Raw genomic sequence first — 21,787 nt, forward strand, 5'->3', positions numbered from 1 at the left:
ATTGCGCACAAAAGGAAAAATCTATCCTAATGGCAATGAGAAACCGTGATCTCATCGAGTTCCAACTCGGTTACACCCCATATGTCCTCAGACTCTCCGTGCTTTCTGCCTTCTGAACAAGACGCTTCCGACTGTTCCCTACCGGGGATTATCCTGGTGCCTTAACCAAAGTACAAACGATCACGCCAGACGCAGTTGTTCGCTTCAATCCCTCTTTTTCCTGGACCGCCCTTTCGGGTTTTCAGTCCACCGGGATACCCTTTTTTTGCCCAAGCCGCCCTTGTGGGGTTTTCGACTTGCCGGGTGTACATTTTTTCTCTTTATCCCTAATTTTTGCCCGAACCTTTTTCATCTTTTTTTTTGTTCGCCTGCATGCCCATTTTTGCCTAGACTATTTTGTTCTTTTTGTCCAGCGGGTCTCTTTATACGAAGTATTTTTTAACTGCGTCTGCATTCACAGGGAATGGAAAATCTTCGCCATCCATGGTCGTTAGCAACAAGGCTCCGCCAGAGAAAACCTTCTTGACCACGAATGGACCTTCATAATTGGGTGTCCACTTGCCCCTACGATCGTTTTGAGGAGGAAGGATCCTTTTCAGCACCATATCACCTACGTGATACACACGAGGTCGTACCTTTCGGTCAAAAGCACGCTTCATCCGCTGCTGGTATAACTGCCCGTGACAAATGGCTGCCAACCTCTTTTCCTCAATCAGGCTCAACTCTTCATACCGAGTCCTTACCCATTCAGCCTCTTGCAATTTCACGTCCATCAGGACTCTCAAAGAGGGAATTTGAACCTCAACTGGTAGCACGACTTCCATTCCATATACCAACAAGAAAGGCGTTGCCCCAGTAGATGTAAGCACTGAAGTTCGATATCCATGCAGTGCAAATGGCAACATCTCGTGCCAATCTTTATAGGTCACAACCATTTTCTGCACAATCTTCTTTATATTCTTATTGGGCGCCTCAACCGCCCCATTCATCTTCGGACGATAAGGAGAAGAATTGTGATGCTCGATCTTGAATTCCCGGCACAGTTCTGCCATCATCTTATTGTTGAGATTAGAACCATTATCAGTAATGATTCTTTCAGGAACCCCATATCTGCAAATGATGTCTCTCTTCAGGAATCTGGCAACGACTTGCTTCGTCACATTCGCATAAGAGGCTGCTTCCACCCACTTGGTGAAGTAATCAATAGCCACTAATATGAACAGGTGCCCATTCGAAGCCGTAGGCTCAATCTTCCCAATCATATCGATGCCCCACATAGCAAACGGCCACGGAGATGACATCAAGCTCAACGGATTTGGAGGCACGTGCACCTTGTCGGCATAAATCTGGCATTTATGACACTTCCGCACAAAATTGAAACATTGGGCCTCCATTGTCATCCAATAATAACCAGCCCTCAGCAGCTTCTTCACCATTGCATTCCCACTGGCATGGGTACCAAACGACCCCTCGTGTACTTCTTTCATCAATTGGCTTGCTTCTTTATCATCAACACATCTGAGCAAAACCCAATCGAAATTCCGCTTGTACAAAACCCCATCCTTATTCAGATAGAACACCATGGCCAACCTCCGCAGAGTCTTTCGATCCTTCTTGGATGCTCCCTCAGGATACTCTTGGGTTTCTAGATAGCGCTTGATATCGTAATACCACGACTTCTCATCATCGGGCGCTGTGTCAACAGCAAACACATATGCTGGTCTATCCAGACCTCCCACCTCAACACTGGGGAACTGATTCCACCACTGCACCTTAATCAAGGCAGCCAGAGTAGCCAAAGCATCCGCCAACAGATTCTCTTCTCTAGGCACATGATGCAATACCACCTTGGTGAAAAACGTCAACAATCTCCTCGTATAATCCCGGTATGGAACTAAATGAGACTGATGCGTATACCATTTTCCGTTAACCTGATTCACAACCAAAGCTGAATCACCATATATAACAAGGTTCTTGATCCTCAAATCAATCGCCTCTTCAATCCCCAAGATACAAGCTTCGTATTCAGCCACATTGTTGGTGCACTCAAATGTTAGCCGGGCAACAAAAGGAATGTGGGATCCTTTCAGCGTAACCAAGACAACACCAACACCGCTACCATTCATGTTAACGGCCCCATAAAACATCAGAATCCATTTGGATTCAGGGTCAGGCCCCTCCTCCGGGATTGGTTCCTCACAATCTTTCGATTTGAGAAACATGATGTCCTCATCAGGGAACTCAAACTTCATCGGTTGATAATCCTCAATGGGTTGCTGGGCGAGATAATCAGACAATACACTCCCCTTGATTGCTTTCTGTGAGGTATATTGTATATCATACTCAGTCAAAATCATTTGCCATCTCGCAACCCGTCCGGTCAATGCTGGCTTCTCAAAAATGTACTTGATTGGATCCATCTTGGAAATCAATAAAGTGGTATGAACCAGCATATACTGCCTCAGTCGGCGAGCAGCCCAGACCAAAGCACAACAAGTTTTCTCGAGCAGTGAATATCTTGTTTCACAGTCGGTAAACTTTTTGCTAAGGTAATATATGGCATGCTCTTTTCGACCAGACTCGTCATGCTGCCCCAGTACGCACCCCATAGACCCCTCGAGGACCGTCAAATACAGAATTAACGGTCGTCCCTCCACAGGAGGCATCAGAATCAGAGGCTCCTGCAAATACTCCTTTATCTTTTCAAATGCCACTTGGCAATCATTATTCCAACTGACCGTTTGATCTTTCCTTAATAACTTGAATATAGGTTCACACGTGGCTGTTAGATGAGATATGAACCGTGAAATGTAGTTCAATCTACCTAAGAAACCACGAACCTCCTTCTTCGTTCTCGGTTCAGGCATTTCTTGTATTGCTTTTACTTTAGCAGGATCAACCTCGATTCCTTTTTCACTTACAATGAACCCCAGTAATTTACCGGACCGCACTCCAAAAGTGCACTTGTTCGGATTCAACCTCAGTCTGAACTGTCTCAGCCGGTCAAACAACTTGGCCAGATCTACCAAATGCCCCTCTTCTGTCTGGGACTTTGCTATCATGTCATCAACATAGCATTCGATTTCATGATGAATCATATCATGAAACAAAGTCACCATAGCCCTCTGATAAGTAGCACCGGCGTTCTTGAGACCAAACGACATCACCTTATAACACAAAGTGCCCCATGGTGTGATGAACGTTGTCTTCTCCATATCATCTGGCGACATTTTGATTTGATTATAGCCAGAAAAGCCATCCATGAAGGAAAACACCGAGAATTGAGCTGTATTATCTACCAACACATCAATGTGAGGTAGTGGAAAATCATCCTTCGGGCTAGCTCTGTTCAGATCCCGGTAGTCCACACACATCCTCACTTTCCCATCTTTCTTCGGGACCGACACAATATTTGCGACCCAAGGTGGATAATTAGTGACAGCTAGGAAACCAGCATCCCACTGCTTCTGCACTTCCTATTTAATTTTCATGGCCATCTCGGGTCGAGTTCTGCACAACTTCTGCTTCACTGGAGGACAATCTGCTCTCAACGGTAGCTTGTGCACAACGATATCGGTATCCAACCCTGGCATATCTTGATAAGACCAGGCAAAGATGTCGACATACTCTTTCAACAATGCTACCATTCTGCTCTTGACACTCGCCTCCAAAGCGGCTCCGATTTTCACTTCCTTTCTGACCTCGTCGGTACCCAGATTCATTATCTCAACTTGCTCTTCGTGCGCCTGAATCACCTTCTCCTCTTGTTTCAACAACCTGGCTAGTTCCTCTGGCAGTTCACAATCTTCTTCGCCTTCTTCTTCGGTATGATAGATCGGATTGTCGAAGTCATATGAGGGTGTAACAGGATTGTTATCAATGAGATCCGGCGAGAAATCGCATCTGCATGAATGTTGATTCATGCATTGCTTTAGAACCGGAGCGAGACAAATTGAAAAAGGAAAATGAAAACATTGCCATTTTTGTTTTTATTTTAAATTGCAAAAATAAATGAAAAACAAGGAACACCGCTTTTAATGAAAAACATCCTTTTATTACTGATGCAAATTTTGCAAAATGAAACATGAGGTGGCCCTTACAATGAACCATTACGTGTCCGGCAACACGTATGGCTTCCATGCAAATAAAATTGAAAATAGAAAATATTACTCTTCAAGTAGAGTGACCGTGATGATCTGTTCGACCTTCCAATTCTGGACTTCCATCCCTGGTACGCACGACTTTATCCATTGATCCATTTCACAGTCACTGTCAACTTCTTCATTCACCATACAGATGTGATCTGGATCCAGCATGCCAGCACTGGTGAATGTGAACGACGGACGACGTCCTCTACCTTGTCCAGACGAGCCTCGGCCCGGCTGATAACCAACCCCAAATCAGTCTTTCTTGGCGGCAATGTCCATCATCTTCCCCCAACCAGGAGCTTCTCCACTCTTCACCACCTCAGCGGCCTGCTTATACGAAGAAATGGACGGCTTCTCCTCTTCTTTGGAAAAAAGAGCATTCTCTACCTTAACGGTTTCGAATGCTTGACTTGGTGTTTCCCATATCTCACCGTCCATTTCAACATACTTGAACGACGATAGGTGGCTGACGAAGATATCCTCCTCCCCACAAAGTGTGACGACCTGCCCGTCCCAGATATACTTCAATTTCTGGTGCAAAGTCGAAGTCACTGCCCCTGCAACATGAATCCATGGGCGACCCAACAGGAAATTGTATGCCGGCTGAATATCCATGACATAAATACCGACTTGAACACCTCAGGTCCAATCTTCACCGGGAGCTCCACTTCCCCAAACACAGCCCGCTTCAAACCGTCGAAAGCTCTCACTATCAAGTCAGTGGGGGTCAAAATCAAACCTTCACAGTTAAGCTTTGCCAGGGCTTTCTTTGGCAACACATTTAAAGAGGAGTCGGTATCGACCAACACGTGCGAGAGCACGGCCCCTTTACATTCCATAGCAATGTGTAATTCCCGATTATGATTCCTCCCATCCACAGTCAGATCAAAATCAGTAAAACCCAGCCCATGACTGACATTGACATTTGACACCACCGTCTCTAACTGATTGATCGTGATCTCTTGAGGAACATAGGCCCTCCCTCTTCAGGATCTTCAATAAAGCCTCCCTATGCCCCTCGGAGCTCAACAATAAGGACAAGATTGAGATCTTGGATGGAGTCTGCTGCAAATGGTCAACAAGCTTGTACTCTGACTTCTTGATGATTCTCAAAAACTCTTCCGCTTCATCATCAAGTTCTTTCTCCGACCCGCCAGGCGCCGGCGTCACCACAGGAGTACCTTCATTCACCACTTGTTTTCCTCTTGCCCTGGCTACAACCTCAACCTTTTCTTTCTTTTCTCTCTCTCCCTCTCCACTCCTCAAAGTGCCTGGTGCAAACAACCTTCCACTGCGAGTGAAACCACTAGGTCCGACATTATCCACCTTTGAAACGGTGGTTTCATCCGCAGTCTAATCATCCATCTTCTCTCCATTACAGTACACCTCCCCACCATAATGCCACGGCACGACATCATCTTTGTCATAAGGAATTGGCCCAGGTACCGTGATGGTAACTGGAGCCGCATCTGCCAGCGTTGACAAATCAACCGGGTCAAAATAGATAGTTATGGTGGAGACATCTTCCTTCCCCAAATCAGTCTTCTCAAACCTGAGGCTTCCCTCATCCATCAGCCTCTAGACAGCCTCCCTCAATGATATACACCCATTGACAGCAACAGTGCATGCAACACAATAGTTATCACAGCCCGGGAAGACCCCATTCTTCAACAACTTCCTTTTGACCTCAGCCAACAGAGTCTTCAACTGATCCACATTCAACAGCCAAATTCTGCCCTCTTCAGAAATTGCATTCACCCCCATTTGACCATGCGCGGGCATGGGATTAGCATTCACATTTGGAGACGGTGCAAAGTTGATGGCTTTAGAATCCACCAAGTCCTGGACCACATGCTTAAAAGCTTTGCAATTTTCTATGTTGTGTCCAGGAGCACCAGAGTGGAACTCACATTTGGCGTTCTCATCAAAACTAGCTGGCCTCTGATCAGGTCTCAACGGAGCCAAAGTTCTCAGCTGAACCAACCCCAAATCTTTCAACTTCTTCAACAAGAATGAATAGGTCACAGGTGGTCTATCGAATTGACGATCATTCATTCGTCCTCACACCTGATACCCTGCCCTTTGCGGTCTCTGTTGAAACGGCTGTCGTTGCTGTTGCGATTGTTGCTGTTGTTGTTGTGCAGGCTGATTATCAGCAGGAATGGTTACTGCAGCAGTGTGCTGGTAGTAACGATCCCTACTCTGTCCTCTTTGGGCATATACAGCACTTGTATCACCCTCCTTTTTCCTCTGGCCATTTCCAAAGGGCTTCTTCGATCCAGATGACGAAGCATTACCCTGGATTTTCCCCAGCTTCAACCAACTTTCAATTCTCTCCCCGGCCACCACTATATCAGCGAAGTTGGTAACCGGGCATCCAACCATCCTTTCAGCAAATGTCCCCTGCAGGGTACCTATAAACAAGTCTGACATTTCTCTATCTACCAACGGAGGTTGGACCCTGGCAGCCAACTCCCTCAACCTCTGCGCATATTCTTTAAACCCCTCATTAGGCTTCTGAGACATACCCTGCAGCTGGGTACGGCTAGGAGCCATATCAGTGTTGAAATGGTACTGTTTAAAGAATGCATCTCCAAGATCTTGCCAGCTTTTGATGTCAGAAGATTTCAACTTAGTGTACCATTCTAAGGATCCTCCAGACAGACTGTCCAGGAAAAAGTACATCCACAGCTTCTGATCCATCGTATAAGCAGAAATCTTGCGGACGAAAGCCTGGAGGGGGTTTTCGGGCACGAACTCCCATTGTACTTGTCAAATGCAGGTGCTTTGAACTTTTGCGGGATCACAATCCCCTCGACCAGCCCCATATTTGACATATTAACAAACCCCGGAAGAGCATGACTCTCTAAAGCTCTTATCTTTTCCGCCAGCACTTAAATCTCTTTATTTGGCGGCTGGACACCATATTGGCCAAATGGTTCATTCAACATAGAGAATTGATCTACTTCCCTGTCTTCCTCTCTATCCTCTTCAGCCCCAAAGAAAGGAGGAAACAGACTATCCTTCAAATTATTGCCCATCAGACCTGGTCTACCACTTGTGGCAACGCCAAAACCCCTAGCATTGTTGATCACCACGCCAGCAGTTGTCTTCTTTCCAAGATCTCCTCCATCCCTGGAACCACCAAGGCCATGATTAGAGACACCCTCCAAATTGACACCACTGTTGGCCGCTGAAGCCCGCTCGAGCTTCTCTACTTTATCAGCAAGTGCTTTCTGCCCGACGGCAAACCCTTGCATGACGTTGATTAATTCATTCATCTTCTCCTTCAGCTCGAGAAAATCTGCATTAGGTAGATCCATCAGCCTTGGTGTGTTGCGTCTGGTAAAGTATTTGTGCAGACGGGTTGCGTGCAAGGGAATGACTCTACGCGCACGAGCAATGATTCCTGAAACAACCAAGCACGTTAGAAACTGACACCTGCAAAATAGAAGACAAGTTATTATGATTATGCATGAATGCAATGTCTATCCATATGAGGAACACTCTGTCTTTCAATCCTGGTTTCATCGAGGCAGATAATAATTCGGCAACAATATTATGACATTCATCGAATGATTCCATCATATAGATCAGAGATATATGATTTAGCAGAGATACCACCCAACCATGTGTGTGCGCTGTAAGTGAATACAGGAAAGCAAATAAAGCTTGAAGACCAATCACTGAATAAAAATAACCATCATATGTCAAAAAGTGCATTATAAGTGCGAGAGTCATACATCAGGCTGATACAAGTCAAATACAATTCTCCAGAATCAGAAAGAAAATACAGGCAAGTGAATTCCGTCAACAGGCCTGACGGTAATCCACACAAATGAGAAAGGTCTACACTGATGAAGGTCCCGCAGACGGCTCTGCATCATCAACCATCTTGGTAAACTTCGCGGCAAACCTGAGCTCGGTGTTCTCCTGCTGCAATCTCCCTATCTCCTTTTGGTGAATCTTCATCTGCCTGAAGTAATGATCCCTCTCCTCAAGGTAGTGATCTCTCTCAGCAATAATCTTTGCTTTCTCAGTTTCCCATTCTGTAGCAAGAACTTTGGCTCTGGCATCTCTCTGATCCCTCACAAGGATTTGTCTCCTCTTCTCATCTTCAATGACCTGCGAAGCTCTAGCCAACCTCTCCTTGGTGATGTCGTGCTCCTTTGTAGACGACTCCAATGCTTGGCTGACCTTGCGGTAATAGGCAGTGTCTATCTCAAAGCGTTTCACTTCCATGGCATGTCTCCTATCCTGGTCTTCTATTCTCCCTCTGATCTCCTGATTAGCCATCTGAACCCTAGCAACACTCATCTCCAATTCAGTCTTCTCTGCTTGCAGCTGATCTCTGGATTTCTTCATCTCAAGGAACTCTTCCATACTGACAGAAGAACGTGGCCCATCAATCAAAGGACACCAAGGATCACCTCCAGGAAATGGTAGATATGTGAGCTCAATCCTCTTCCTAAGCCAATCATCAAATGGAGGAAAAGACCTGCTGTTAACCTTACCAAAAGGAACCTTGCCCTTCCTCTGAATGTCACGCCACTGATCCGACACCTGCCTCAACTTGGACTGATTGCCCTCAATTGGAAAGTATAAAGACTCCTGAATCTCTCACCCGAGAGGAGGGCCCTCCACGGCAAATCCCATCTGTCTCCTAAGAAGCACCGGGTTGTAATTAATGCAACCTTGAACTCCTATAAGAGGCACATTGGGAAGACTTCCACAACTATAAATGAAATCTCGTCCAGCCATACCGTTATGAGCCCAAGCTATGTCCTTGGCTCGCAAACCCATCATCCTGACCGACCACTTGACAGTAGGATCAAGATAGGCAAAGGCACCCCTGGAAGGCAAATACCCCATAAACCACTTGTACAGCAGCTGAGCACAACATTTGATCTGTCCACCACGCCGCTTCTCGTTCCGATTATGGACCGAGTAATAAACATCCCCAACCAGAGTAGGAATAGGATTCCTCTGCATAAACAACCGGACGGCATTAATGTCCACAAAGTTCTTCTGATTAGGAAATAGGATGGTCCCATAGATGCTCACAACAATCAAGGCACAGACGGTCCTCCAATTACCCACAACAGCATGCTCCTTGGCCTTAGCTTCCAAGAAACTCAGATGAAAACCGGGTAACTTTCCCTTCTCCTTCAAATCCCCCTTTGTCACCTCCGGGCTCAAATAAAGAGCACGAGAAATCTCAGTAACATCAGGCTCCCCCTTAATGGCAAAGAAAGGAATCTGATCTCGGATCTGAATACCCAGGATGCTGGCATAGTCCTCCATCAAAGGCCCCAACAAGTAATCCGGGAACACGAAACATCTCAAGCCCGGGTCATAGAACTAGAGAAGAGTATGAATGGCGCTCCTATCACTGTCTGTGAGCCTGAAAATCAACTTCAGAATACCACCGTATGCCTCACGGAACAACCCCACATGGTCAGGTGTAATCAATGCTATCATATCTCTCAGCACACCAATCTCTGGGTCGAAGAAACTGTAGACGACGTCATCTTTCAAGCCGATCCTCATGTCTGAAACGAAGAAGTCTCTCAACCAGGATCTCAATCAAAAATGTCCCTGCATATGGATAAACATGAGTTAAATGCAGATAAATGCAAAATGTGAATGATGCTGATGTATAAATGCAATGCACTGTGCCATCCTCCAAGTCATCTGAACCACCACTGCACTGAGTTACAACCTCTGAACTGATCACAACCATCTGAGGTACTGAAGGATATATCACCATCATCACTAGAGATCCTCTGAACCAGCCCAGGGAATCCTGAAATAAACGGATCCCCACTGATAAATACCCCGGACAGCACTCCGGCGTCTCGGAAATAAATCCATAAATCCGACTTATAAATAGAACTCTGGTCAATAACGGAACCATTAGTCACCATCACAGTCACCATCAGAACATGCATTTGTAAGAATCAACTCTCCCCTCACAAGTGAATTCTAATCAGGTCATCCTAAGGCGGATAATGGTCTCGACAATCGGGCAAAGATACTCAACGAGTCTGCCCTTTCGGGTGTGCCGTTGTAGCTCTCTTAAAATCGTCTAAACCAAAGATCCGGGAAAGAACGGTCACCGAAGTCACTAGCTCAGATGAGGTGACTCAACCAAAGTGGATACTCCACAAAGGAAAAGCACCCTCAAAAGAACCTCATTCGGCTTGTGGTATGTCACATCGCCAAAAACATGTTGACCTAACATGAGAGGCAACATGAGACCACGCTAATCCTAGGTGTATACTCGGGCCTGGGTTTTAGCCCCACTCAGAACACCCACCCCAAATCAGAGGAACCACCTGTATAAAAGACAACACAATGATAGTATGATGCATGCAAACATTTATGCAAATATATACACAACATAATAATCATAAATGCAATAAATAGAAGCACAAGCAACCTAAACTACCCTAGAGAGCGCTAGGAGAGACTCGCTTAGGGAAGATGGACCAGCAAAAGGTCAACTTCTTTATCCCCAGCAGAGTCACCAGCTGTCGCATTACGCGAAAAACCGGCGGGAAAACGAAACAACAAAGCCGCCACCGTGCATTATTTATCCCAAAAGAGGGAAAGGAAACGCTCGAAGTAAACCTGGAAAAGACATGGTCTCGCGACCAGAGAGAGATGGGATCGGGAGTCGGTTATGCGAAGGGAAGGTATTAGCACCCCTACGCATCCGTTGTACTCGACGGGATCCACGCACAAAAGGAAGGATAAACGTTGCTAAACACTGCTCACAAACTGCACACAAGGCTGAAAGGAGACACAGAAACGACAAAAGAAACTAACTCGACAGGATATCGCACAGACATCAAAGTCGACGTAGTTCGGGACAGGGGGAAACGTGCTCGCAAGGATGTCGCATCCTATGCATACGTATCTGCTCTGACCGGAGAAGAATCAGAGCACTCGTAGCTCGACTAACGCACGCCAAACAAAACACAAACAGGAAACCGATTGCCAATCGCTGGACTTACGTCAGACTCCACACAAACAGGCAAACCTGGAAACCGAATGCCAATCGCTGGACTTACATCAGACTCCGAACCAACAAACACACACAGGAAACCAACTGCCAATCGCTGGACTTACGTCAGACTCCAACAGACAAACGAGACACAGGAAACCGACTGTCAATCGCTGGACTTACGTCAGACTCCAAAGACACACAAAGGGGCTGAGAAAGAAAAAAAGGCGCCCGGAGAGATCAGCTCATCTCCTGCCTACGTACCTCATCTGGTATGAGGATCAGGGTGACGTAGTTCCCCTACGCAGGGAAAAAGGACAAGCCTAACCAGAAACAAAGGGAGACACAAACTACTAGGGAGACTATGACTCGAGCCTAGAAGTTGCCATGCATACGATCCCTAAGTTAAGGTTTCTATCTAACTTGCACAGGGAGCAAGCTATCTTAAACAGCACAGGCAAAGCAAACATACACACAATTAGCACACACTATATACAAACAAGTGGGCTCACATAAGGTTAGGCTGTGAAACACAAGCCAACTGGAATCGGGTGTAGTTAGCTCTTAACCCTAACATTGAGAGTTAGGGTGAAGCAGATGAAATGGGAAGTGAGTGTAGGACCTCACAGCTCTTATCCCTGGCCTGGGAGAGCTTCAGACAAATGAAAGTGTAGGAGTTCAGAAAGTTGGAACTCTTCTCCACAGATGACTGACACAACAAGGATCTTGGGTTAATATCCACAATGCATCAACACAAGGTGTGTGAGCAAAGTGAATGACACACTGAATAGCAGGAGATGGATTGCACATCTCTTTTATCTGCCAATTGCCTCATAAGAGGTCTTTACCTGCTTGGCACAAAGATAAACAAACACAAGCATTGCCACTTAAGGAGGGCTTCAAACAGGTGCCTGCCCAAGTAACAGGACAGGTCTTCCAGACTACATGAAGTCAGAGAGTTATACCTCAGTGGTTAAGCAACCAAGAAAAGAAAAAGCAAGTTCAAAAGAACTCAAAGCAACTTATGTACCTGAAAAAAATCTAACCCAATCAGTATACAGGTCAAACAATCAAACAGACAGTCAATCACACAATCAGACAGATAAGCAAGCAATGTGCAAGGCACAAGCCAATGGGCACAACCCAATCAACCTACAAAACAGCTCAAACTTAGTCAATATTAACCACTTAATCAACTCAAGAGAGTGAGCAACTCCAATCATGGCAATGTGCTTCTTAACCTGAAATCCACAACCCAAATGATAAGTCCAAACCACTAGGTCCAAGCCTAGGGTCAAAAGAGGGTCAAACATTCAAAACAGAACATGAAATTTAACATGGATCAACTTCATTCAATCAAGAACACAATCCAAAAAGTCTCATATCAATATCATCAACCAAATTCATTTCATGAACCAAACATGACAAGGTATGCAAATTGTAACCACATTGTGACATCAGAATGAACAAATGCACATTAATTCAAAAATGGTTCAAATAATCTCAAAAAAATTCATGAGTAAACAGGACATACAACATGATCATCACACAAAAAATTAGAGGTATTGGACAAAATTAAGCATGGCAATCACATTGCATAAGTCAAGACAAGCACAACAAGCACATGTGTGACACCAATTGTCACACCAAATTAGCATAGGTCTAAAACAGAAATGGTAATTGGTAAAGACCTCAAACCAAATCCAAAACAACACTCAACATGTCTAGAAATAGTGTGCAAAATTTCACATTCACTGGATAAGGAACAAGCATTTCACAATCAAATGAAGTTCAAGGCAATTTAAAAGCCCAAATGTGACCATCCAGAATGAAAAATCTCAATTAAATCATAAATGATCCCAAAAATTCCACCAAAAATCATGCTCATTCACAACATTCATATCAAGCCTCATACAAAAAATCAGAATATTTGGAGATCATTTGGCATGGCAAACTCATCAATCAAGTTGAACATCACAAGGTGTGACACAAATTGTCACACCTTACTTATAAAAATCATAAAACAGCAATGACACATGATAAAAATACCACATCAACACCATAATTTCAAGCCATGAGTCTAGTTTCAACATGTAAAATTTCATGAGCATTGGACTAAAAATGAGCATTTCACAAATGATATAGCAAGGCATGTCAAGAATGGACATGTATTCAATCTCCTTAGGCAAATTAATTATTCAGCCATGCATAATTTTGGCATTAATCACCAACAAATACTAGACAGGAAATGTGACACAATGCAAAAAACCACATATTTTTTGGATGATTATTTAATTAGATATGATTTTTTGAAGATTGGAAATGAAATGAAATAATATGTGACAAGATAATATGAAATGAAATGAATTATTTAATTCAAATTTTGAAAAGTGGCGCCAGCACATGAAACGCGGTCGTTTCATTAATGTGCTGGCTGGTCAACGAAGTCAAACGCGCGCCCTGGCCAATCAGATATGCGCATGGAGCTACTCATGCAACCACTCACGTGCAAGCCCTAAGTAAACAATAGGCAATGGATTTGGCATGGCAAAACGCATCAAAAGCGTTCTCAAAAACCTGAACTTCGTCTTCTTCACGCACGCGACCATGAACAGTGAGTGTTCATCAACACTCAAGAACATTTTTCTCAGATTTCATAATTAAGAACATCAACACATTGCACATTCAATGGAGATCAAAGATCAAGGCATGGCTAAGCATATAACATCACACATCAAGTGAATCGAGCAAAACAAATTTCATCATCAAAACTTTAATCTACCATATCTAACACAATAATGCATGGAAATTAATGATTCGAAGCTCAGAATGATCAGCATTAAGAGATCAACAATAATAGCATAACAATTTTGAGAAAAAGAGAGGTCGATTTGGAACCTCTTTGAAGTGCAGAACCGGAATTTGATGGATCTAAGGCCTGGTGATGCTCAACAGTTCCTTTACAATGCTTGTATAAGTGTTTGGAATAGAGATCGAAGCTCAACTGCTCTTGAATCCAACAAAATTTTGATTTGCCATTGTTGCTTCAAAGCTTCAATATGCTTCAATGTTGCACGATTTCCTTTGGTTCTATGTTCAATTTTGCTCAATGATACTCCAAAGTGATGAATCAAGCAATGGAATGTGATGTTATGTGAAGAAATTGAGAAAAAATTTGAGAGAAAAAGTTTGATGAATTGAGATCTAGATCTGAAATTATGAGTTGTTAACCCTGAAAACAATTATGGTTATGCTTATATATGCTCCACTAATCATGCTTAATTAAGCTTTAAACCAAATGCTAATGAAATGAATGAGTTAGGGAGTGTAAGTGCAAAATGAGTTTTCACCCTATGCATGAAAATGCATGGTGAATAGTGCACGAATTTCCCTTCAAATTCACTTCAAATGCATTTCTAAAATCATTGGTAATGGCCAAAAGTTCAAATAATTCACCAAATTTAAATATTGAAATTTCCCTCCAAAAATCCAAAAATTTGCAAATGAACATGTGATGATAATTGATGTAATGTGATGCAAGATTTTGAAATTAGAGGTCATGATGAGAATGTAGCAAAAAGAACCACTTGAATTGGAGTTTTGGTTGAGAAGTTATGCCCATTTGAAGCTCCATGTACACTTTGTCAAGTTTTGATCATATCTCCTTAACCACATATGAGAAATTGATGATCTTGGACTTTTTGGAAATGGGAGAGAAAGATCTACAACTTTCATGTTCGAAAAAATTTCATTTGAAGCTTTCTTGATGATGTAATCTTGAGTTGAAAACCTTTCCATTTTTGGCAATTTCAAATTATAGGTCACTTTCTATTTTTGGAAAGTTTTGTCCTGACTTTAAATTCTTCAATGTTGATGTTTGAAATGTCAAATGAGACTTGTTTGAACATGAATGAAGTATTTCCACTCACTTCCCACCTCCAAATCCAACAGTTGACTTTTGTGGTTGATAGATGACTTGGCCATGCACAGATGATTTTGAGCCTCAACCTCTTGATGAAATAACTCCAAAGTGAAACCCTAGCGTATACAAGCCCAACAAAATCATATGATGATCCCCATATTAATAAAGACCTCATCTCCTTGACAAACCCTGACAGGCATAATTCAACTGATTAGGATTGACTAGAGGTCAAAACCCTAATCCCAAGGCACATGATCAGGCACAATGAACCTCTTGGTGATGATAAGACCATTTCAACCAAGATAATGCTCCACCTCCTTGAGGAACCAAGAAACCCTAATTGAAGCACAAACCTCAGATGATCAGTGACCAATTCATGAGACCCTCAAGCTTGAATCTTTTAACCTCTTTATCTTCTGAGCAAGACTTAGGAGGATGACTTGTTTATTTCCACATGGTATGCAAAGATGTAATGCCTAATGTCCTACAAAATGAAATGCAATATGCTAGGCTAGTCCCAAGAGAGGAGGGCAAATTTTGAGGTGTTACAAATAGCAACAGCTTCTTCGGCCTGACCGGCATGGATGAAACCTCCACTCTTGAACAGTCCTTTGTCGTTGAAGACCCCAGAAGAATAGCCAATGCCAGCCCGGGATTTATTGTCTTCAAGCTCGATAATTTTTCCTATACCAGCAACTGCACCACATTCGATGGCCAGTTTCGCATCTCGATAGGAAGCAAATGAAGGAGTTTTCTTCTCAACAGGCTCCGCTATAGATAAAGCTTGGAAAGGCGTTCCAACTTCATCCTCAACATCAATGTATGAGAAAGAAGACAAGTGGCTAACCAGGAGAGCCTTTTCTCCCCCTACCACAACCAGTTTCTTATTCTTGACGAATTTCAACTTCTGGTGTAGGGTGGATGTCACGGCGCCAGCCTCGTGAATCCATGGTCTACCAAGGAGACAGCTATAAGATGGGTGGATATCCATAACCTGAAAGGTAACTTGGAAATCACTTGGTCCAATCTTGATTGAGAGATCAACTTCCCCAATCACAGTCTTACGCGACCCATCAAAAGCTTTCACAACAACACCACTCTGCCTCATGGGAGGCCCTTTATATGACAATCTAGAGAGAGTGGTCTTCGGAAATACATTCAAAGATGACCTAGTGTCCACAAGCACGTTGGACATGGCGTCGCTCTTGCAATTCATGGATATATGTAAAGCCATGTTGTGGTCTCTTCCCTCCTCAGGGAGATCAGCATCACAGAAACTCAAAGTGTTGCAAGCAGTGATGTTTGCAACAATGCTGTCAAACTGTTCAATAGTGACGTCATGATCAACATAAGCCAAGTCCAAAACCTTCTGCAGAGCCTCCTTATGGGGTTCTGAATTCAGAAGCAAAGATAACACAGAGATTTTGGACGGCGTTTGTAGAAGCTGGTCTACAACGTTGTACTCACTCTTCTTGATGAGCCTCAACATCTCATCACAGTCTTCATTCACAATGCCACTAGGGCCAACAGAAGAGGTAGGAGTCTTTTGTACATATAAGGGTTTAATAACAGGTGTCGGGTTTGGAGAATCAACCGCATTCCCAACCAGACGCTCAACAGAGTCATCTCTAGCCTGAGGCTTCGGAGGTGAAAACACACGACCACTACGGGTCAAACCGCTCACATCAGCTATGTTCACAACAGAGGGAGAAGGCAAGGGCACTTCTTTCCCATCTTCAACAGCAACAACATTATAGCGAAATGGAATTGCTTTATCGGAAGAATAAGGCACTGGGCCGGCAGGCTTGATAACCAGAGTAGGAGAAACCTTCTGCTTGCTACCATCATATCGGATGACAACAGGCTCGGGGATCCTGAACACCGGAGAAATCACATTCACCTCTGGTTCATCTTCATCAACATTTCTGTTCTGAAGAATCTCAATAGTCCCATCATCCAGCAATTCTTGCAGATCTTTCCGCACTAAGCGACAACCCAATCTGTTGACAGAACAAATTCGGCACTTATCATGATCATGCTCCAAATGACTGTACTGACACAGCAGACAGTGTAACTCAACAAGTGATTGTCGAATATGACTCACATATTTGACTTTATATTTGCCAGGGCAACCCTGGACCATGTTAACAGACTTCCCATGCTCGGGCAATGGGTTCTTCTTAACATTAGGACCAACGTCCTCAAAGCACAAAATTCCGCACCTCATAAGGTCTTGAACCTTAGTCTTCAACGGAAAGCAGTTGTCCACATTATGGCCGGGAGCACCAGAGTGATAAACACAATGTTGATCGGGCTTGTACCACCACTGAGGGTTAGCAGGTACAGTCGGTGGGTCCCTGGGAGTAATCAATTTCTGCTCTATCAAAGAGGGATACAACTCTGCATATGACATCGGAATCGGATTGAAAGTGATCTTCTTCCTTTCATGACTCGTACTAGCTGGATTACTGTTGTTGCGAGGCTGGTAAGCCTGTTGCTGAGGGCGATGCTGTTGTTGATACTGCTGAGATGGTTGCTGATTATTGTGCTGATATTGCGAATTATCCCTGAAAACAAGTGCTATGTCAGCCACCTGGTGCTGGTTACCGGCTGGACGTGCGGTCTTCCTCCTGGCAGAGGGTCTTCTTGATTTGATATGGGATTGCACAGCATGTGCCTCCCCATCTTTCTTCTTCGCAAACGCCCCATATCGCTTGCTAGAAGAGCCTTCATCCTTGGTCAGCCGTCCTTCACGGACTCCCTCCTCTAGACGCATCCCCATGTTCACCATCTCGGTGAAATCAGCAGGAGCGCTAGCAATCATCCACTTGTAATAAAATGAACTCAAGGTCTTCAGAAAGATCTTAGTCATTTCCTTCTCTTCCAGTGGAGGAGTAATCTGAGCTACCAGCTCTCGCCACCTCTGGGCGTACTCTTTGAATGTCTCTTTGTCCTTCTGGGACATGGCTCTGAGCTGATCCCAATCGGGAGCCATATCCACGTTGTATTTGTATTGCTTGACAAAAGCTTCGCCAAGATCATTGAAGGAACGGATGTTTGCACTGTCCAAACTCATATACCATCGCAGTGCAGCACCGGACAAACTGTCCTGGAAATAATGAATAAGCAGCTGATCATTATCCGTTTGAGTATACATTTTCCTGGCATACATAACCAGGTGGCTGAGAGGGCAGGTGTTCCCCTTATACTTCTCAAAGTCTGGGACTTTGAATTTGAGAGGTATTTTCACACCGGGAACTAAACAGAGCTCGGCTGCAGATTTGCCGAACAAATCCTTTCCTCGAAGGGTCTTCAATTCCTTGCGGAGTTCAAGAAATTGGTCATTCATTGCATCCATCTTCTCATGAAAATCTGGGCCCTCAGACGGCTCAGAATGATAGATGGTGTCGTCTACCCTGGGAATGGTATGCACGACAGGAGGAGGCACAACAATGACCGGGCTAGATGCCGGTATGGAAGCAAATGTTGGTGCAGGAATGTCAGGCATAAAGCCAGGAGGCATACCCCACGGAAACCCGGCTGGCATGGCTGTTGGCACAAAATGGGCACTGGCAGTTGGCACAGTAGCAGAAACAACCTCAAAAATAACAGTCCTCTGAGGAGGAGTTGCAGGTGTTGGAGGCGGCTGATTCTGAGCGGCCAGGAATTGCTCCATCAGAGCGCTCAGTCTAGCGACTTCCTCCTTCAGCTCTCGGTTCTCTTGTTCGAGATGATCCATCAATCTTGTAGAGTTGGCTCTGGTGTAATACCGATGAGTCAGCTTGTCTTCAAAATAAATTAAGAGCACAGAGTTAGGCCACAGACAAGAAGACCGGAACAAACACCTGCTTATGCAAATGATGCATGCAATGCTCGTGCATATGATTTGTTTTATTTTCGAAGGAACTTTAAGGTATTATTTGCAATTTTGAATATTAAGCATTTAATCGCATATGGAAAATGTCTCATCAAATATATTTGAACAAAGCAGTACAACATTGTCAATTATTACATGAGAAATAAACCACTTATACAACAGAGGCAAACAACACACAATAGCGCCACCACCCTTTGCATTCCTCAGATGCAAAGAGACATAGGCATCACCCAACAGAGTCGGAACGGGATTAAGAACCGAGAAGATCCTAATAGCGTTCACATCCACAAATTTGTCGATGTTGGGGAACAATACCAGTCCATAGATGAGAAGCACAAATATGGCTTCAAAGGCATCCTCACTCATGGCCTTCCCATAAACGGTAGCTTGAGCGATGAGGAACTCAGAGGGGAGACCTTGAATTCCACCTTTGGTAGTCATATGAGCTTTAACCAAAGATTCATCTATGTGCAACAAGTCTGCTATCTCTCGAGAAGAAGGAATACCCTCCAAGCCACTGAACATCACCTGATCCAGAATCGGAATACCCACAAGATGAGCATACTCCTCAAGAGTAGGCAACAGCTGAAAGTCTGGAAAAGAGAAGCAGTGGTATAGAGGATCATAGAACTGCGCCAAAGTACTCATCAACCCTTCGTCAACCTGAGTAGTCAGAAGAGGCAGAAGCTTCCCATAACGAGCTTTGAAACCCAAGGGATCTAATACATAGGATGTTAGATTCCTTAACTCTTTCAGATCGGGTTGTCTGAAGCTGTACTTTTTTGTATGCCTTTTTGGTCTTTCCATATCTGAAAATTTTGCAAATAAACCCCTTAAGTTCCTTGAAAATTTTCTTTTTTCTGATGATATGGATGCAGATGAATGCATGAATGCAACAATCACACTCAAGGATCAAGCAAAGCACACCAGACAAAGGTCATGGGATAGCTCGTATCATCCTTAATATCAATCATCCATTTTGGTGGATTATGGTTTTCACCTTATCGACACCCAAGTTCCATTGATATTAACGATATACGAACGATTCAACCATCCTTAATATCAATCATCCATTTTGGTGGATTATGGTTTTCACCTTATCAACACCCAAGTTCCATTGATATTAACGATAGTTGAACGGATCAACCATGAATCACGGGTTCGTTGTGAGTCACGAGCATGGTGTCTCGGTTAAGAACCACCCAAAGGGAATGTACTATGGTTTACACCTGCCGAACATGTTCTACCAGAGGTTCCCATAGTCATCATCACATCTTCCGAGTATTATCGGAGGAACGAATACTCGTATTCCAAAAATATTCTCAAGAGAGACTCTTATGAGTGTAGTATCGTGTAACAATCGCATCAGATATTACATCTGAATGACCCCCGCACTACGTCCTAAAAATAGGCCAAGATGGGCTTGGTAAACTAAGGTCCTTGGCTTCTACGACACATATTGGAAGAATAATGCCTAACCACAAATAACTTGTGTGACATCATTAATCCAACATGACCTCCACCAAGTGAATGGACTCGCAAGTCAACTTGCTAAGGAATAACTCCACACAAGTCGGCGAGACTATGTCATTCTCCTATCATAAGGTGCACTCGAGTTCGGGTATAGAACTCATCTCAGCAAGATCACCAAAGCAAGCAAGCAATTGATATATCAAGCAAATCAATCATTACAAACAATACAGTAATCCCAAATTGCACAAAAATATGTCATAAACAATAGACAAATATGATACAATAAAGTGTGAAAAGTTGGCAAACCCACTAGGAAGCTGTTCTCCCCAGCAGAGTCGCCACTTTTTTGTAGCGGTGTATTCATCACTTTATGATTTATTGATTAAATCAAAAGCAAAGCATACAAGATAGAGTCGCCACCGCACTTCGATTTATCCAAAGGAATGGCTAGAAAGCGAACAAAAGCCTAAGAATTTTTACAAAGAAAACTAATAAAAGGGGTACAGAGATCTGGGTAAGGGGGTAATTATGCAAAGGGAAGGTGTTAGGCACCCAATGCATCCTAGGTACTCCTAGGGAACCCTTTTCACAACTTGTTGTATCAGATGATTGTTTATGAAAATATTTATTGTGCAAACATTGATTGGGAGGATGAGAGAAGAATATACAATTTTTATTATTTTTGTGTTTGGATGGATGAATCCATTGCCTACGTACCCTTACAGGATCAAAACCTCGTAGTTCGGCTAAAAGATTTCCAAAAAAAAAGTGAGTGGATTGATTTTAAACAAGAGCCTTAAGGTCTTTCGTTATCCACGGGAGAAAACTCAACCTATACAACCACAAGTCCACCATGTGAGAAAAAGGTTCAACTTGCTAGTGAGGGATTATGCCCTATAATAAGCAAGGAAGTCTTATAATTCAATCACTAAGGACAAAAGGTGAGAATCACATCAACCACTAAGATAATTGAGATCTATGTCTAATGTATGAAAACTTATCAAGAAGTGGACAAGGGCCAGAAAAAGCAATTGAGTGAGTGAAATTAACCAGTTAGAGTATTCACAAAAAATGGTCAAAGTTGACATTAGATTCAATTCAGAAGAAGTATTGTGAAAATGAAGTTTGAAAATCAGAGGCTTAAGGCCTAGGTTTCTAGTTTTGAAAGTAAGTGAGAATGTTTGCACAAACGTTTTCTGGTTTGGGTTGCAAATGCAAGTGGAGGTTGTGAGGAGACAAAAGGTGGGGATGAGGAGTAAAACTTCATTATGAGTTCCTCTCTTGAGATCATATGTAGATGATCCAAGTAAGTACCCTCCTTTGGAATAAGTCACAAAAAGCAATAAGCAAGTAAGCGG

Source organism: Lathyrus oleraceus, chromosome 7 (genome assembly GCF_024323335.1).
Source record: "Lathyrus oleraceus cultivar Zhongwan6 chromosome 7, CAAS_Psat_ZW6_1.0, whole genome shotgun sequence".
Classification (NCBI taxonomy): Eukaryota; Viridiplantae; Streptophyta; class Magnoliopsida; order Fabales; family Fabaceae; genus Lathyrus; species Lathyrus oleraceus.